The following is a 14,552-nucleotide window of genomic DNA, read 5'->3' on the forward strand; positions in this document are numbered from 1 at the left end:
CAGAAACGTGCATCAAGAGTTAGTGACTTCTCACTTCTAGCTGTGCTTTTGGCACCTGGCTGCTGCCAGTACATACACAGTGCAAAGGCAGATCACTCTCTTAAGGGTTCATGGCTCTGGATCTCTTCCCATTTAGCTGCAACCAGCACGCCAGTGTCAGCCATAAGAGAGTTGGTGCATATGCAGTTGGGATCACTCACATTTAGATTAAGTAATTTGGTGTTTTAGAACAAATATAATTTTTCTATTGTGACTAGAATAAGGGCATCCTGGCCTTGCTGTCCTTGCAGATGGAAATTAAAAAGGAGACTTCTAAAATTGCAGGCTCAGAGGTGTATGTGCAGATTTTGAATTGCATGGTTTGATCACCCTTTTCTTTTTTTAATGTTGTGCTTAGAGAAGTAAAACCAATTGGAGACCAGAAACTTTTTTTTTGAAAATCAGCTCAGATTTGCTCATTGAAAGTTTTTTTGGCAGAACAGGACAGAGTTAGAGTTCTTCACACAGTCGTCTCACTTGGTGAATGTGGCCTTGAGGCTGAACTGTTCCCTTTTTATATGCCTATATAAAATACTCAAGCAAACACAATAGAATGGCATATTGGAAAGCTTTTAGCCTCTTGCACCACTTAGCACAATCTTTTTAGCCGTCTGCTTTGTTTACTCATCCTCCTGCACCACTGACAGTAAAAGCCTGAATGAGTTTCTGTCTTTCTTTCTTTCTTTCCCTTCCTTTTTTTTTTCTCCAGCAGCACTGCAGACACAGTAGCACAACCGACTCAAAGAAAAACAAACCAAAGCAACCTCCAGATTCCAAACCTCTGCAGGACAAGCTGCTTGTGTGAAGCTGAAAAGGAGCCAGAGCATACCAGCAAGGAAGCTGTGATTTCATCCAGCAGCCTGACAGAAACTCCGGGGCTCCACTGCAGCAGTTTGTGCAGATGCAGCAGCATCCTTCTGACCGGGTCCCTGTCAAATGCTAGCAGAGGAGTCCTCAGAAGGAGGATGCCCATGTCATTCTGTGTCACTGCCCCCTTGCTTTTTAACTGCAGCTCTCTGAGGAAACCAGGTATGCTCTATTGGTTTTTAAACAGTTTTTATTCTAAGGATGATGCCTAATTTACAAGGGAAGTGTAAGCTGCATGGAAATGGGGAAGATTAATGAGAGAAGGGAAGGTCCCCAAGGAGGTTCATTCCCCTCACCATGGAGTGGTGGTAGTCAGGTTTCTTGCAGGAGGAGATGCAGGAAAATTAGCCTGAGCAGAGGTGGCTGGAGCATTTGCCTGGGGTGCAGGTTGGCAGGGAGGTTTCTGGCGAGGTCTGCAGCCCAGTGGTGGGGATCCTGAGATCAGGGTGTAAGGGCTCAGGGGTGAGTAGCAGCTGTCACACATGTTTTGGTGCTTGTCTGAGGACTGATCGGAACTGGGGACTGATCAGAACTGGGGACTGGTATTTGTGGTTTGGTATCTGCACGTCAGCTTGTGTGTCAGGTCAGCAGGCAAGGGAGCGCTACTTGCCAGGTGGGCGAGAATGTTTAGGATGGTGTGTGCTGGGTCAGGGAAACACTGAAGATTATAGCAAACCCATTTGCACGAGTGTGACTGTGGGGTGACTCTGCTGAAAGCAGTAGAGTAATGCTGACAAAACTGTGAACAGGATTTGGCCTCATAAGGCGAAAATGAGAAGATTTGGCAGAGGGCCTGGAGGGGTGCTGGGAGCTAGTTTCTGAGTGTAGAAATGCCATGTGTTTCTAAAAAGTCTATGCTGGTTGCTGGATAGATGTCTGAAGCCCTCCGAGCATGCATCAACTTTCATAGGAAACAAAGAAGCTGTTGCGCTTCAAACAGCCTCCCCACTGAATTATTCAATGCAACTAAATAACTACTGAGCTCCACTGAGTTACATAAAACTGCAAAACTGGCTCACTCCCTTGCCTTGAATCAATGCTATTTTCTCTTGCTGAATGCTACATTATAGCATCAAATGCCTGGCTTGGAGCAATGCTCAAGACACTTGGAGAAAGAACAGAAAACGTAGTAAGAGGGGCATGGAGGGGAACTGACATAACACTATCGGAAAGGTTCAGACCGAAGCATCGACTGCTGCTGGCCGTGGGCAAATGACAGCGTCTGAAATAGAGCGTGCTTTGTGCCCTGTTGTGTCTTCAGAGCTAGTGCCTGTCCAAAAATGCTAATCTGGAGACAGAGGCACCTAAAGAAAAGCAGAAAAGCACAAAGGCCGAGTGTTGTTACAGTGACTACTTCATGTGCCGGCTTTATTCCAAAGCAAGCGATGCAAACCCTGCATACCATCCACGCTGGCTCTCTTGCACCCTTTCACTTGCTCAGCATCATCATTCTCCTTGTCAGATCCCCCCACCGTGCCAGAAATGAAGCTGGGGTACGTACCAACAGGGAAACAAATGCCTCTAAATGTTCATTCTCAGGAGCTGCTGGGATGGGGGGGAGCAGTTTGTCCCCATTAGAGCAGCTCTAAGGAAACATCCTGTTTGCAATGCTGACACGGGCTCCCATGAACACCGTGACAGGTGGGGAACAGGCACTGAACCAGCCCCTCACCTTCCCCTGACACCACACCAGTACCTCCTGCTTGGAGGGACAGCCATCTACGAGCTCCCCCAGTGCCGGAGGAGTATTTGAGAGCAGCCCTGTGATTGTTCTGTGTCTGCTTTACTGGCAGCTAAGGAGCGCCTGAATGCTCCTTAGCATTCTGCACGTGGAGGTGGGTTACTGCTGCTGAAGATGGAGACATACAATGCTCTAATCAGAAAAAAAGTGTTTGCAGACATTGAACATTTACCTTTGGTGAATTACCTTTCCTTTTCCAACAAAGATAATTCACTAAGAAATTCATGGCTGCACTGGAAACAAAACTATCAGATTGCTAATCAGAAATCACAGGGAGAAACGCAATATGAGTCCCATGCAGGAGCAGAAAGGTTTTAAACAGGTTGGTGTGTTTGTTGTTATGTAGGGATAATATATTTGTAAAAATCATGGTCAGTTTGCCAGAAAATGATTGTGTTTGTCTCATAGTTTATTCTTAGTGTTGTGATTAACAACTTTGTGTTGTTGGTCTGGCTTATCTATTTTCCTTTTCAAAAAAAACACCAAAAATCTAATCTACATAGAGTGACATATTTTTTTCGTGAAAGACAAAGTTTTGCTGCTGAATCTTTCTAATGCTACGTTGACTGCAATGAAACTCATGAAATTTACAAAGGCCAGGCTTTAAAAGAAAAAAGAAATACGGATTATAACAACAGATGCTCTATGTTTATATTTTGATATCTGGCCTGGAGTGATCATAAAGAATTGCAGAAATATTGAACAAATTTGTAGAAACTATGCTGTGTAATGTCATTAGCATGAACAAATGTGAGATCATGAGGAAAAAATAGTATAGCTTTTGTAGAAAAAAATATCTCATAGCTCTACTGGAGTTTTTTGGGAGGAGGGAGGAAAGGAGAGTGACCAGTGAAGTCTCAGAAATCTGTCCCTAGGCTTGTGTTGTTTGACATAGAAGCTGTCTGGAAAAAGCAGTGTAGTTTGAGGTGAGTTTCCTGATGGTAAGTTACTCTAGGTAGCAAATGAAAGTCAGCTGGAAAAAGAATTTCAAGCTATGAGTTATTGGACTAAAATGGCAGAAAAAAAATCAATGTTGATAACAGCGAAGGAATGCACCCCAGTCAAAACAATCCTAACTTTGCATGCAGAGAGAGCAGTGCTGAATTTTCTCCTCATACTTGGGTAGAAGACATCCCTGAATTACAACATACAGTTTTATGAAGTTGTCAGCCCAGTGCGCAGTGTTGGAGGAGGAAAGCGAGTATAACACTAGGAATTATTAAGGAAAGAACAGAGGGGAAAACATAAGCATAGTAGCAGGAGATTTATGGTGAACTCGCGTCTTGAGTCTTGTCTGCAGCTCCATTTCTCTCATGCTAAAAAGAACAAGAAAAGGTTCAAAGAAGGGTAAGAAAGCTGAAGCAACTGGTACACAGCAAATGATTAAATTGTTTGGGACTCTTCAGAGTGGAACAAAAGGAGCAGAGGGGAGATTTGACAATGAGTCTTGAAACCATGAGCAGCATAGAGAGAGGGAGGACTAGAGAGTAATTATTCCCTGTTTCACAAAGCAGAAGAACTAGAGGAAACCAGGAGAAATTGGTGGGTAAAAGGTCCAAAACAAACAAAAAGAGGTACTTTTTAGCCTGTGTGTAACTGAACTGTGGAACTTTGTGGATGCCAAAGGCTTATGTGTGCTCACACTGCTACTGGCCAAATCAATGGAAGAAAAATTAATCAAAGTCCACAAACCAGGAGGATAGCACATCTGACCTGGGACGTTATTGAGCTGCAGATCACTGTGAGCTGGAAGAGGTACTAAGTGTCACTGTACACTTGCCCTGTTCATCTATCTTTCTGCAGGGAACTGCAACTGATGCTGGGCTGAATGGCTCTTTGGTCTGACCCAGTGTGGCCATTTTTAAGACATGAGTGGAATGCAGCAGGAAACTGAAAGGGTGAAAAAGCCATGGAGGTATCTTCACTGAAACAAAACCAAAAAGTGTCCCCCTGTCAAACTAAACAGCAATGAAGAAATGTTAGCTGTCATAAGAATAATGAGCAATATCAGACTATTTCAACTGTGTCCAGGCAAAATAAGTAAAGCGAGTCTGTTTTCTTGGAAAAGGGAAAAGGAGAGATATGCCAGAAGTGGCAGGAAGAGGGCGAAAGGATTCAAACACGAAAGCTTGCCTAAGCTTTATCCACACAAGCACAAACTCCTATCCACCTACCATACAGTCAATGGTGTTTAGACCTGCAGTTCCCAGATCTACCACTCTGATGATATGCTCCTTGAAACAACAGATTGTTATCCTGACAAATTCTCGGGGATAACCTTTATTATGGTATCAATGGATCAGCAAGTTACAACAAAAACGTGAATATGGCGACATGGTCATTTTCAGGGGTCTCCTCGTGCTTTTGTGAATTACCTAATTTTGGTTTTGCTTTCTCTTTATAAAATAACCACCCATCCTAAACTTTTCAGTCCAATCTTAATTTAATATTTTAAGAAGAGCAGGGCAAAATTTCAGAAATAGTGTATAAGCAGTGAAAATGAAAATCTACTAGGACTTTTCCTATGAAACAGCACTAATAAGAAATAAAGAAAAAAATAATACTTCTTTCTACGAGTTAGCTTATTTCATAGTGTTTATCAGGAAAAGATAAAGTATTTGTTATTGTGAACTGCAGATATGCTTTTTGCAGTGGATTAGGAAGATAAGGAGGTCTTGTATTTTCACATAGGTAGTAGATCCAGCTAAAGACAATGATGGACCTAATAAGATGTGAAAACTGCAGCCTGACATGCCTTTATTGAGATTTCACTTCAGTTTCACCTCTTGAACTGACTCAGTTCAAGAACACATCCTTTGCCTGATTATTTACTGTAGAACAGGGGTGAGTCTTTAGACATCGTTACAGACACATGACAACGTGCAACTGTAAGAGACTATAATTTGGTGTAATTCATATGTTTGAGAGCCATGAGAAGGTGCAAATTAAAGTTCAAAGTCCTGTATACAGGTATTTATACCATCTGCATTTCTCAGTAGGCTTCTCTCATTTGTTGTAGTGGGAATTATCTAGCTTCAATCATTTCTATAGAAACTGATTTCAATCAAGTTTTGTTACATCATCCAAACTCACTGCACTAAAGGCAATTTAATTCTCGTTTGGCATGCAGTGCAACTAGTGATTTACCTCAACTGTTTCTGAGTAAACTTTAAACTCGATGAATTCCTCCTAAATGGGAAAGCCAAGGCTGGTCAAAGTAGACTCACTGATTCAAAACTGATGATGCAAGTCTTTTTGAATTTTTTCATCTAGATTAGACACTGGACAAATTTAGGGGTCATGCAATGTGTGACAGCCAGGCTATCTGCCTACCTGCTCTTCTGTTCTGGAAACGGGAACTAGAACCATCAGTAAATACATCCTTACATCAGTGTGTGCTGACCAGGAACTACTGCAATGAAAAATCAGGCGCCACTGGGAATCAAGTCCTGCTTGCAGTAGGCAAGCCTAAACAAGGATTACCAACAAGTAGGGAAGACTTCCCACAACTCTTGTGCTTTAAGCTCTTTTTGGAAGCATTTAACCTCAGTTAATTCCTTTTGCTTTCTACCCACTAAATGATGTTTTCCTTTTCTCTCTGGCCTTTCTATACCACTGTAGTCAACTAGTCAAACCTGAAGAACCCAGAAATGAAATGTAACCAGCCTGGATTTGTCCTTGAATTTGTTCAACATCTATCTCCTTCAACATTGATCTGGAAGTGCAGCTACTCACAGACTGTTTCCCCTCATGATATAGACAGACCCACATCTAAACCAGCATATTATTTTAATGAATCCCTCAGACCATTCATTGATTCTCCAAGTGCAAAACTATTTCACTATTTTACTCACTCTTTCAGATTTTTTACAGTAGCATAGGAAAAAAATGGAGTAATGTGCTTCCTTGGGAAAACAGACCAGTTATTCATTCCCTGCTGAAAGACTGTTCATCTCAGCTGACAAAAGACGTCCTTTCCGCAAACTGCTCTGATTTAAGATTGTGTATTCAAGACAGATCACATATTATATGTATCACTCCACAGTTTTTATTACTGACTTTACTACACCATTAAAACGTAGGTAAATTTTCCTAGACAGGTAAATACTTATTTGAAAGGAGAGAGAGAAGAATGAGACTGTAGAAATGGCCCACAAAATCTGGGCCTTATGTTATCTTCGTAATGCTTTAATCTGAAACTTTGATGATGAGAGTAAGATGGTGTCTTATGAAAAATGTGTAGTGAGCACTTAAGAGGTTCTGGGAATGGACAGTGGTCCATTGACCCCTAAAATGTTGGAACTGCTGATGTAAATCTAGTGTCTGTGAACATTAACACCACATACTGAAGAATTTGAGCACTGATGCGACCTGTGCAGGTCTCAGTGCTGTAGGCTTGTTCTATTGGACAAGAGAACAGTTGGGAAATACCACTCATATTCTTGTTTCTTGCTTGTTTTCCATCTTATTACCTTCTGCATGTATGCAGAATAGAGAGAATTATAGTAGAAATTCAGGAAGACTTCTGCTGCAAACTTTACACATTTCAAGTGAGATTCGGGTACTGTTTGTAGAATTAGAGGGAGTTATCAATATACCAATGTTAACACAAAGAACCAGACTTGATTGAAAGTTATGCTGGCATGAACTGGTGTCATTTGACTCACTTTTGTGGAGCTGCTGCAAATTTATATTGACGTACACAAATTCCGAATACATAGTACTTTACTGAAAAAGATTTAATACTGAACAACAGGCACGCTGTCATATCTGTAGGAGGAGCTTTAATTACTGTAATTAAAGAAAATCCGCATGAGCTGAAAGATAGGTTGCACTTTGAAGCATTCAAGAGAGAAGAACATTACCGTTCTGATAAAATCTTTAATTGCACCTACTTACCTTTCTCAGCAACTTTTTTTGGTCCAAACTGTTTATAATCTTTTTTTAGCACACACATGACAACTGCTTCAGTGCATTTCAGTTTAGGTTATGGCTAACTTCCAAAGATTTTAATAGATTACTTGCAAAAATTCACTCAGATATTTGTACGTGGTGGCCAATTCTCATCTGAAAACTCTCAGTTTCAGTAAAATTTATGTTATCAATCTGAAAAGCTCCTGCTTTTTGCACTTTAAAAGCTAATATTCCAAGGGTGAGTTGATGTACTGTTGGCCATTGACTTCATTCTTCCTTGCTACTGGTTCCGTTCTGCCATTCAACCGCACAAGGAAATGTACGGGCTGCTTCGTTTCGCTGGTCTTCTTGAGAAAACCATAGACAACGTGTAAATGTCAAGCACCATGTTGGCTGTGCCCTACATTTGCTGCTGAGGAAAACTGGGCAGCAGCAGCAGAGGTATCTGCAAAGAGCCTTTGGAGTTACTGGCAGGCAGGAGTTCCATGGGAGAGGCCAGTAGAAACCTCTGTCTTCCTGCCGTGGCCAGCACCAAGGAGGGACACATACATGTAGTCATCCTTCGGCAGCTGGAAGATCTGAAAGAAAGATAAAACATGCTATCTCTTCTGTTTGGTAAACAGGAAGCCCTGGTTAAGAGGTAAAAGAGACTTCTCTTTCTTCTCACTGCAGGAAGTGGAGTGGATTCACGCAAGCATTAGGGAGTTTGCTTCAGAGCAAGAACTCCCCAAGCCCAGGGGTGGGGTGGGAATCTTGGCTCACTTTCCTCTCCAGTAGCTAAAGTGCCAGCTGGGATAGGCCGGACCAAACCCTATCATATTCTCCAGGAGTTTAAAATAAACTGGCTTAAAAGTAGGATTTAGTCTGCCTGAATTAGCAACTAACTGGCCTCTAAACTCCAGGGCATTGAGTCTCCCCAGAGTACCTAAGTTGTCTCTGTGGCCACTGAAGAGAGCTGGGTGCCCTTGAAGGACACTTGTCTCTCTGAGCTGAGATCTGGCCTTCCCGAGGGTAGGCACCTAACTGGGGGCATGAGGTGCCACTGGGGCTCCCATGCCTGCAGCTCTGTGGCTGTGCTGTGTAGCCTCGCTCAGCAGCAGAGCAGCATGCCCGGCTCCTTGCCCTTCCTGGTTTTAGTGAAATACCGATGTCACTTGTCTAGGACTATTTTTTCAGGGATTTAAGACGTTTTCAAGTGCAGAAGTGTTATCTAGGTGCCTAACTTCCAGAGAAAGGCACTGTCTTGGGGTCTGCACAGCTGGCCCTTGCTGTGAAGTTGCTCTTTTGGCTGGGACCAGAGGTCCATGGAGCCCTGTACCCCTCTGAGAGGGAAAGGTTGCTTCCTGCCGATAAGGTGACGACTAGCATGAACAGCAGCCAAAGCAGGTGCTGAGGAAAAAAATAAGAAACATCGCCATAAATAGATGCCGTGGGCAAGAGTATGAGAAGCAGGGTGTACACAGGGAATACCCAGGCAGATTGCAAAAGACTTAACCGCTGTTACCTCGTGTGTATCTAAACTTACTTTGGCAGGTGGGTCCTGGGATCCTGCTGTCTGAAGCATTCCCAAGATCTGGCTCCGTCCATCTGTGTAATCCTTGCAAGCAGCCTGGCTTAACTCTGACAAGCCCAATATGCCACTGAGGTAGCCAGCGGACCCTGGGATGGTAATTGAAATGCAACAGCAGAGCTGAAGCAAGTCCTCACCGGGAAAGGCAGCAGAGGTCAGGGAGTAGGAGGCCAACGCACCAGGGAGAGGCGTGAGGATGTGAGAAGGATGCACTAAGGTAAGGACCCTCGTGCGCCCTGCGTGCCTTTTGCTGATTTCAAGAATCAGGAAGGTTATGCCCAGCCTCGGCATGTATGAAAATATAAAGCATGTGCTTGTTAACATGGCCTGTAACATATTGCTCTCACTTTCAAAAAAGTAGTATGTGCCCCGGCTGTGCGAGATGAATTCCTGGAGAGGGCGAGAGCAGTGACAGGGAGTCAGGGCACATTATCGATTTATTTGCACATGTGAACCAGCTCAGACAGGGAGCTGCCAGAGCAGCATTCGGGGCAATCCTTTCTTCCAGGCGCCTCAGCCAAGTGCCAAAGCCCAGCTCCGCAGCCGTAAATCTGCTCCAAGAATTTACTCAGAGCGAACACCAAAGCAGAGGGCAAACTCGCCGGCTGCTTGCGGAGCCCGTCGTACCCAGAGCCCTTCGTCGTGAAACGAGTAACGCAGCACAGCGAAACTCGGGAAGCGGGTTGCAGCAACCGGGCGGCACCAGATACGTGCTCCGGCTGTGCTGGAGCTGATGCCAACGTGCGTACCGGGTATGAACGAGTGACACGCACGGTAAGAGCTTGTTCAAGTGCTGACGTTAAAGCTGAGGGGGCGGCGGTGGTCTGAACCGGCTGAGCCGGTTAGGTGGGGGCCCCTGCCCGGTGGGCTCCGCAGCAGGAGGAGCAGGCGGGCAGGGAGGCTGCCCCGGTGGCACCCGCCGGGCGCACGCGCTGTCACGGTTCAGCACGACCCGACCCCGGGAGCAAGGGGAGCCGCCGGCCCCAGCCACACCGCGGCGCTTCCAGGAGTCCCCTTCCCCCGCCAGCGGCGGCACGGCCCCCGCCAGCCCGCTGCGGCAGCCGAGCACTGCCGGCCGCCGCCGCCCCGGCGCCTCTCACCCGCCGCCCGGGCCGCTGGGGGTGGAGCGTGGCGGGGGTGGGCGGGGCCCGGCGCGGCGACGGGGCGAGGCGCGGCGGGTGAGAGGCAGCCCGGGGAAAGCAGGCCCCGCCCAGAGGGATTCCCCGCCCCCCGCTCGGCCCGGCGCCGGCGCCGATTGGCTGGGGGTGCGCGCGTGATACCGCCCGCTGCCCACCCGCGCGCCGGTGCTGGCGGGGCGGCGGCGGCGGGAGCGGAAGAGGCAGGTGGGGCGAGAGGCGGGGCGGGGCGGGCGCTGCGTTGCCCGAGCGACGGGGGCGGGCGGCGCGGCGGGGCCGGGCCGGGCAGGGCCCTCCCGCCATGGGCTGCAGGAACGCTGTCAGCGGGATAAGAGCGGAGCGGGCGGCTGGAAGCGCCGGCTCCGGCGGGGCGAGGAGCGGGTAAGGGTGGGGTGGGCACCGCTGCCTCCGGCTTCGGGTTGCAGGGAGGCAGGCGGGCAGCTCGGCGGGCGCAGGCCTTGCTGCGGGTTTCGGCGAGGGGGTGCCCCGCTGCGGGCCGAGGCCGGCGCCGGGAGACGCGGTGCGTGGGCCGGGCTGTCACCCGGCGCCTGCCGCCTCGGTCGCGTGAAGATGCCCGCTGGTGGCTCAGGGCAGCTTGGCGGGCGCGCCGGCGGAGGCTGTGGGAAGCGGAACAAGCGGCTGCCGGTGGCGCAGGCGGGGCCCTGCCCGCTCCCCGGGGCGGGGACCGGGCCACGGTGGGTGCCGGCGGCGGCGGGAGGGGTGGGTACGCGCTCAGGGCCCGCGCGTTTCGCAGGGGCGGGAGTCGGGGCTGGCTCCGTGCGTTTCGTGGCTTCATACGAGGCAGTTTCGCTCCAGGAGTGCTTTTTCCGAACTTGTGGCCTCCGCTTTTACCGAAAGGCGACATTTAACGCCCCGTGTGCGTGTCCAGGCGGTGTGTGCGGGGCTGTTTTCCGTTCGTCCCCGTGTTACCGGGATGCTGTGAGCCCCGCGTTACGGCGGGCCGCGCTTTGCGATGCGTTTGTGCAAAACCGGAGCACAAAGCCTCGCCGTCAACAAGGCGTTTGTTGACGATGGGAGATAACAATTGAAGAAAAGCAAATGTGGGCTGTTCGCGGAAACGCGATAACATTGGTGGACGTGGAACGCAACAGTGACAGCACTGCAGCACCTGAACTGTGCTGCTTTTTTTTTTTTTTAACCTATTAAAAGGACTGGACAGAGGAGCAATGAGAACTCTTCTAGATGCTCTATGAGCCTGGGGAGGATGTGTGAAGATACTTTTCTGAGGAAAAAAAAAAAAATCTAAGAATTGGACATTACCTCGTATGCCCAAATGAACTAAAGAGCTGCCTTTTACTTACCTGTACAGTGAGAGAGAAGGCAGGGAAAGCAGGTGCATCGCTGGAAGTGAGAATAAAACTTCTTGTGTAAGAGAAAGCAGAGCAATTGAAGAAATTTGGAAAGAGGATCAGATGACTGAATGTGGTGGCCTAGGAGCTGGAAAAGCATCTGAATGGGGTTATAAATGGGAACTGGCTAGAGAAGAAAATCTGCATGGGAGACTTTTTTTTTTTTCCTTTTTAGTTGTAATGCCACATGAATCCATAAGCTTGTGTCACTAACAGAATCATACAGTTGCCTGTGAGGTGGTGGGACAACCTTTGGCAGAAAAACCAGCAAGGAGATCTGTTTTAGTAGTGTGTATCATAATCTTATGCTAGGTAGCAGAAAAAGATGTCTGGAACACTTAACTTTTCCTGAAGGAAGATCCTGAAGGATCTGAATTTGCTTGCTTGGACAAGAGACCATGTCTGCATGGAGCTTTTATCATAACAGGATTACAGCACGCTAAGGAGTCAGGAAAATACTCTGCGTCTCCTTTTTGCCTTTAACTGTAGGCTCACAGACCAGTAGTGCAAAGGAGAAAGTATTCTCTTGGATACCTTAGAAAATCTGTAGTTTAGTGCCTCTGAGAGTTTCTGGTGGACGTTTAAAATAGAGTGAATGAAGAATGACAATGCTTTCCTATATTGTCATAGATAAGAAAAAAACCAGCTTTTTCTAGGGTATTTTAGTTTTACTCTTTCTTCCTCATTGTGCTTTGGACAGAGAACCTTGAAAGCTAAGAGCAAGTAGCTTTCAGTGCCTCACTTCTAAAACCAAAGTTAATAGTAAATGAGATCTCAGGAAGTCAGTCACTTGGTTTGTAAGACTGTATGCAGATTTCCTCCGAGGAGCTTTTTTTAATGTCACTCCTTTCTGCTTTGCTTCTCTCCTTCCTCTGTTAGTTTTTTTACTGTACTCAAAGACAGCTTTGCATTAAAAATGTTTAATTGTAAGAAGTTTTTCTGTTAGTTTAGTAAACACTACATTAAGATTCTTCTTAAGTGCTTCTTTTGCTTCCTCCTTTCTCTTAGTCCCTGGAAGGTTTTTCCTGTGCTTCCACATCAGTTTTTAGTGCAGTTTAAGACAATAAAAAAAGACTGTAAGCACCTTGAACAATAGCATAGGATCTGTTGGAAAGTAAGATACTTGATATGCAAACATTAGAAAAGAGAAACCACATTCTTAGCACTTACTAAAAGTAAGTTGCTGCTTATATATAATTCTCTTTACAGTTAAGCTCAAAAAGTGTAAACAAATACTATGAGATATGAACAAACGCTTCAGGAAGCTATCAGTTCTGTGATTTTATTGTCAGTGTTGTCTTTAATAGACCATGGTGCATCCTTATTAATATACAATTATACACCCTTGCAGCTTGTGCAGGAATCTAATTTCATTTGTATTTGAAGAATTTTGCCATTGTCATGATGGTCTCTTTTCAAATAAGATAACATTGCACGCAGAGGAATTGTGAAGCAAAACTGGTTTTGATACTCGTCTTTTGCAGGCAGAAGGGTGCAGAGGGAACGTAGGGTGAAATGATTATTTTGTAAGAGGATTCTGTCGCACTAGGAAGCGCTTGCTGTCCAGAACATGCTTGCTTGTCCTCTGCGGGTGAATTTAAGTTCTTTGGCGTGAACAGCTGTCATTGACATGACCTCACTAATATCTATTTTATTCCTTTTGGAGATGTCAGGCTCCGTGGGCTTTCTTAGTGAAGAACTGTAGTAGCTGTTGCCTGAGATGTCACTACTTCATGTAGTTGATTCAACTTTAAGGTCATCTTTTTTGTTATGTTTGTTGAAAAATTGGATTATAATGTTGGAAAAGGACTGTAATATGCAGTGGAGGGAGGGCTCTCGCGCTCTCTCTCTCTGTCTCATATATATATATATGTCTGGGATTACTTTGACTCTTGCTTTCTTTTCCAGTTCAGAGATGGTTGTGAGTATGTCAGTTACTCTGGCAAATTATTGCTTGATGAAGATTCATAGACCTTTAGGTAGTATCAAGTAATTGAGCTGGTGTCATCAGAGCTATCAGATCCTGTGATAGCACTGATCTGGAGATGATATACCCATTTTTAGACTGGGACAAGATCAAGTAGAAGAGATCTGTGGTTGCTTCTGTTCTGTCACCTGGACTGATTTATCTGAGCTGGCTAAGCTTATCGAGCAGCTTGTTACTGCTCAAGGGGGAGATCTCCCTCCTCCCTTCTTCCCTTTGCTGGTAGTGACAACTGCCTGATCCCTCAACATGGCAATTCAGCAACAACAAAAAAAATCCAGCTGAAAAAAACTAGTCTTCTGCAAACCTGTGGAGATGAGTCACATCGAGAAGGAATTGGATGAGCGCAATGCTGGAGGAAGAGGAAGGGAAGAGTTGCTGGGGAGGAACAGAAACACCTTCGTGCTAGTCATGAGTTGTCAGGTGGGCTGAGCTGTCTTACCTAACTGCTGTACCCTAGCTGCCCCACAGGAGGTGGGGGCTTTTGCTTAGACTCAACAGTGTGTCTGCTTCAGCTATCACGGTCATTTGAGAGGATCTAATAAAGCAGCACAGTATGCACTAGATCCAGATTTTCTTTTCCTCTGTTCAGATTCAGGTCTTGCATTTGAACATGTCTTTTGGGACTTGTTGAAATTGGTGCAAGGGAATGTTTTGCTTTCAGATAAAACACTCAGTACAGAAGTGATAGTGGAATGTGCGAAGGGGAAGGGAAAGAGGAAAAGATGCTATGTGCAGTCTTGAGGTTTTTCTTTCTCTAAGCTATTATCTCCTTATGGTTCATGTTTGCAGCCTGGAGTCTGATTAAAATCCCATTTTTTTTCTGGGAAGTCAGTTTGTTTTGGTACTAACTATTAGAGTAGAAGTGTGAGTCTTGCTAGTGTGATTTTTAGGTAACTACTCTGTGCTCTGTGTGCAGATATAGCTCAAA

The 14,552-nt window shown here is 45.9% G+C and overlaps 1 protein-coding gene across 1 annotated transcript in view; it reads left to right on the forward strand.

Annotated features, from left to right (window-relative positions):
- Nucleotides 1-10,559: 10,559 nt before the first annotated feature.
- Nucleotides 10,560-14,552, forward strand: part of LYST (lysosomal trafficking regulator) — a 93,760-nt gene continuing 89,767 nt past the window's right edge. Inside the window, 1 exon segment of the mRNA XM_068400050.1 lies at nt 10,560-10,648. The gene's annotated coding sequence lies outside the window, so the exon portion shown is untranslated.

This window comes from Nyctibius grandis, chromosome 1 (assembly GCF_013368605.1).
Source record: "Nyctibius grandis isolate bNycGra1 chromosome 1, bNycGra1.pri, whole genome shotgun sequence".
Lineage (NCBI taxonomy): Eukaryota > Metazoa > Chordata > Aves > Nyctibiiformes > Nyctibiidae > Nyctibius > Nyctibius grandis.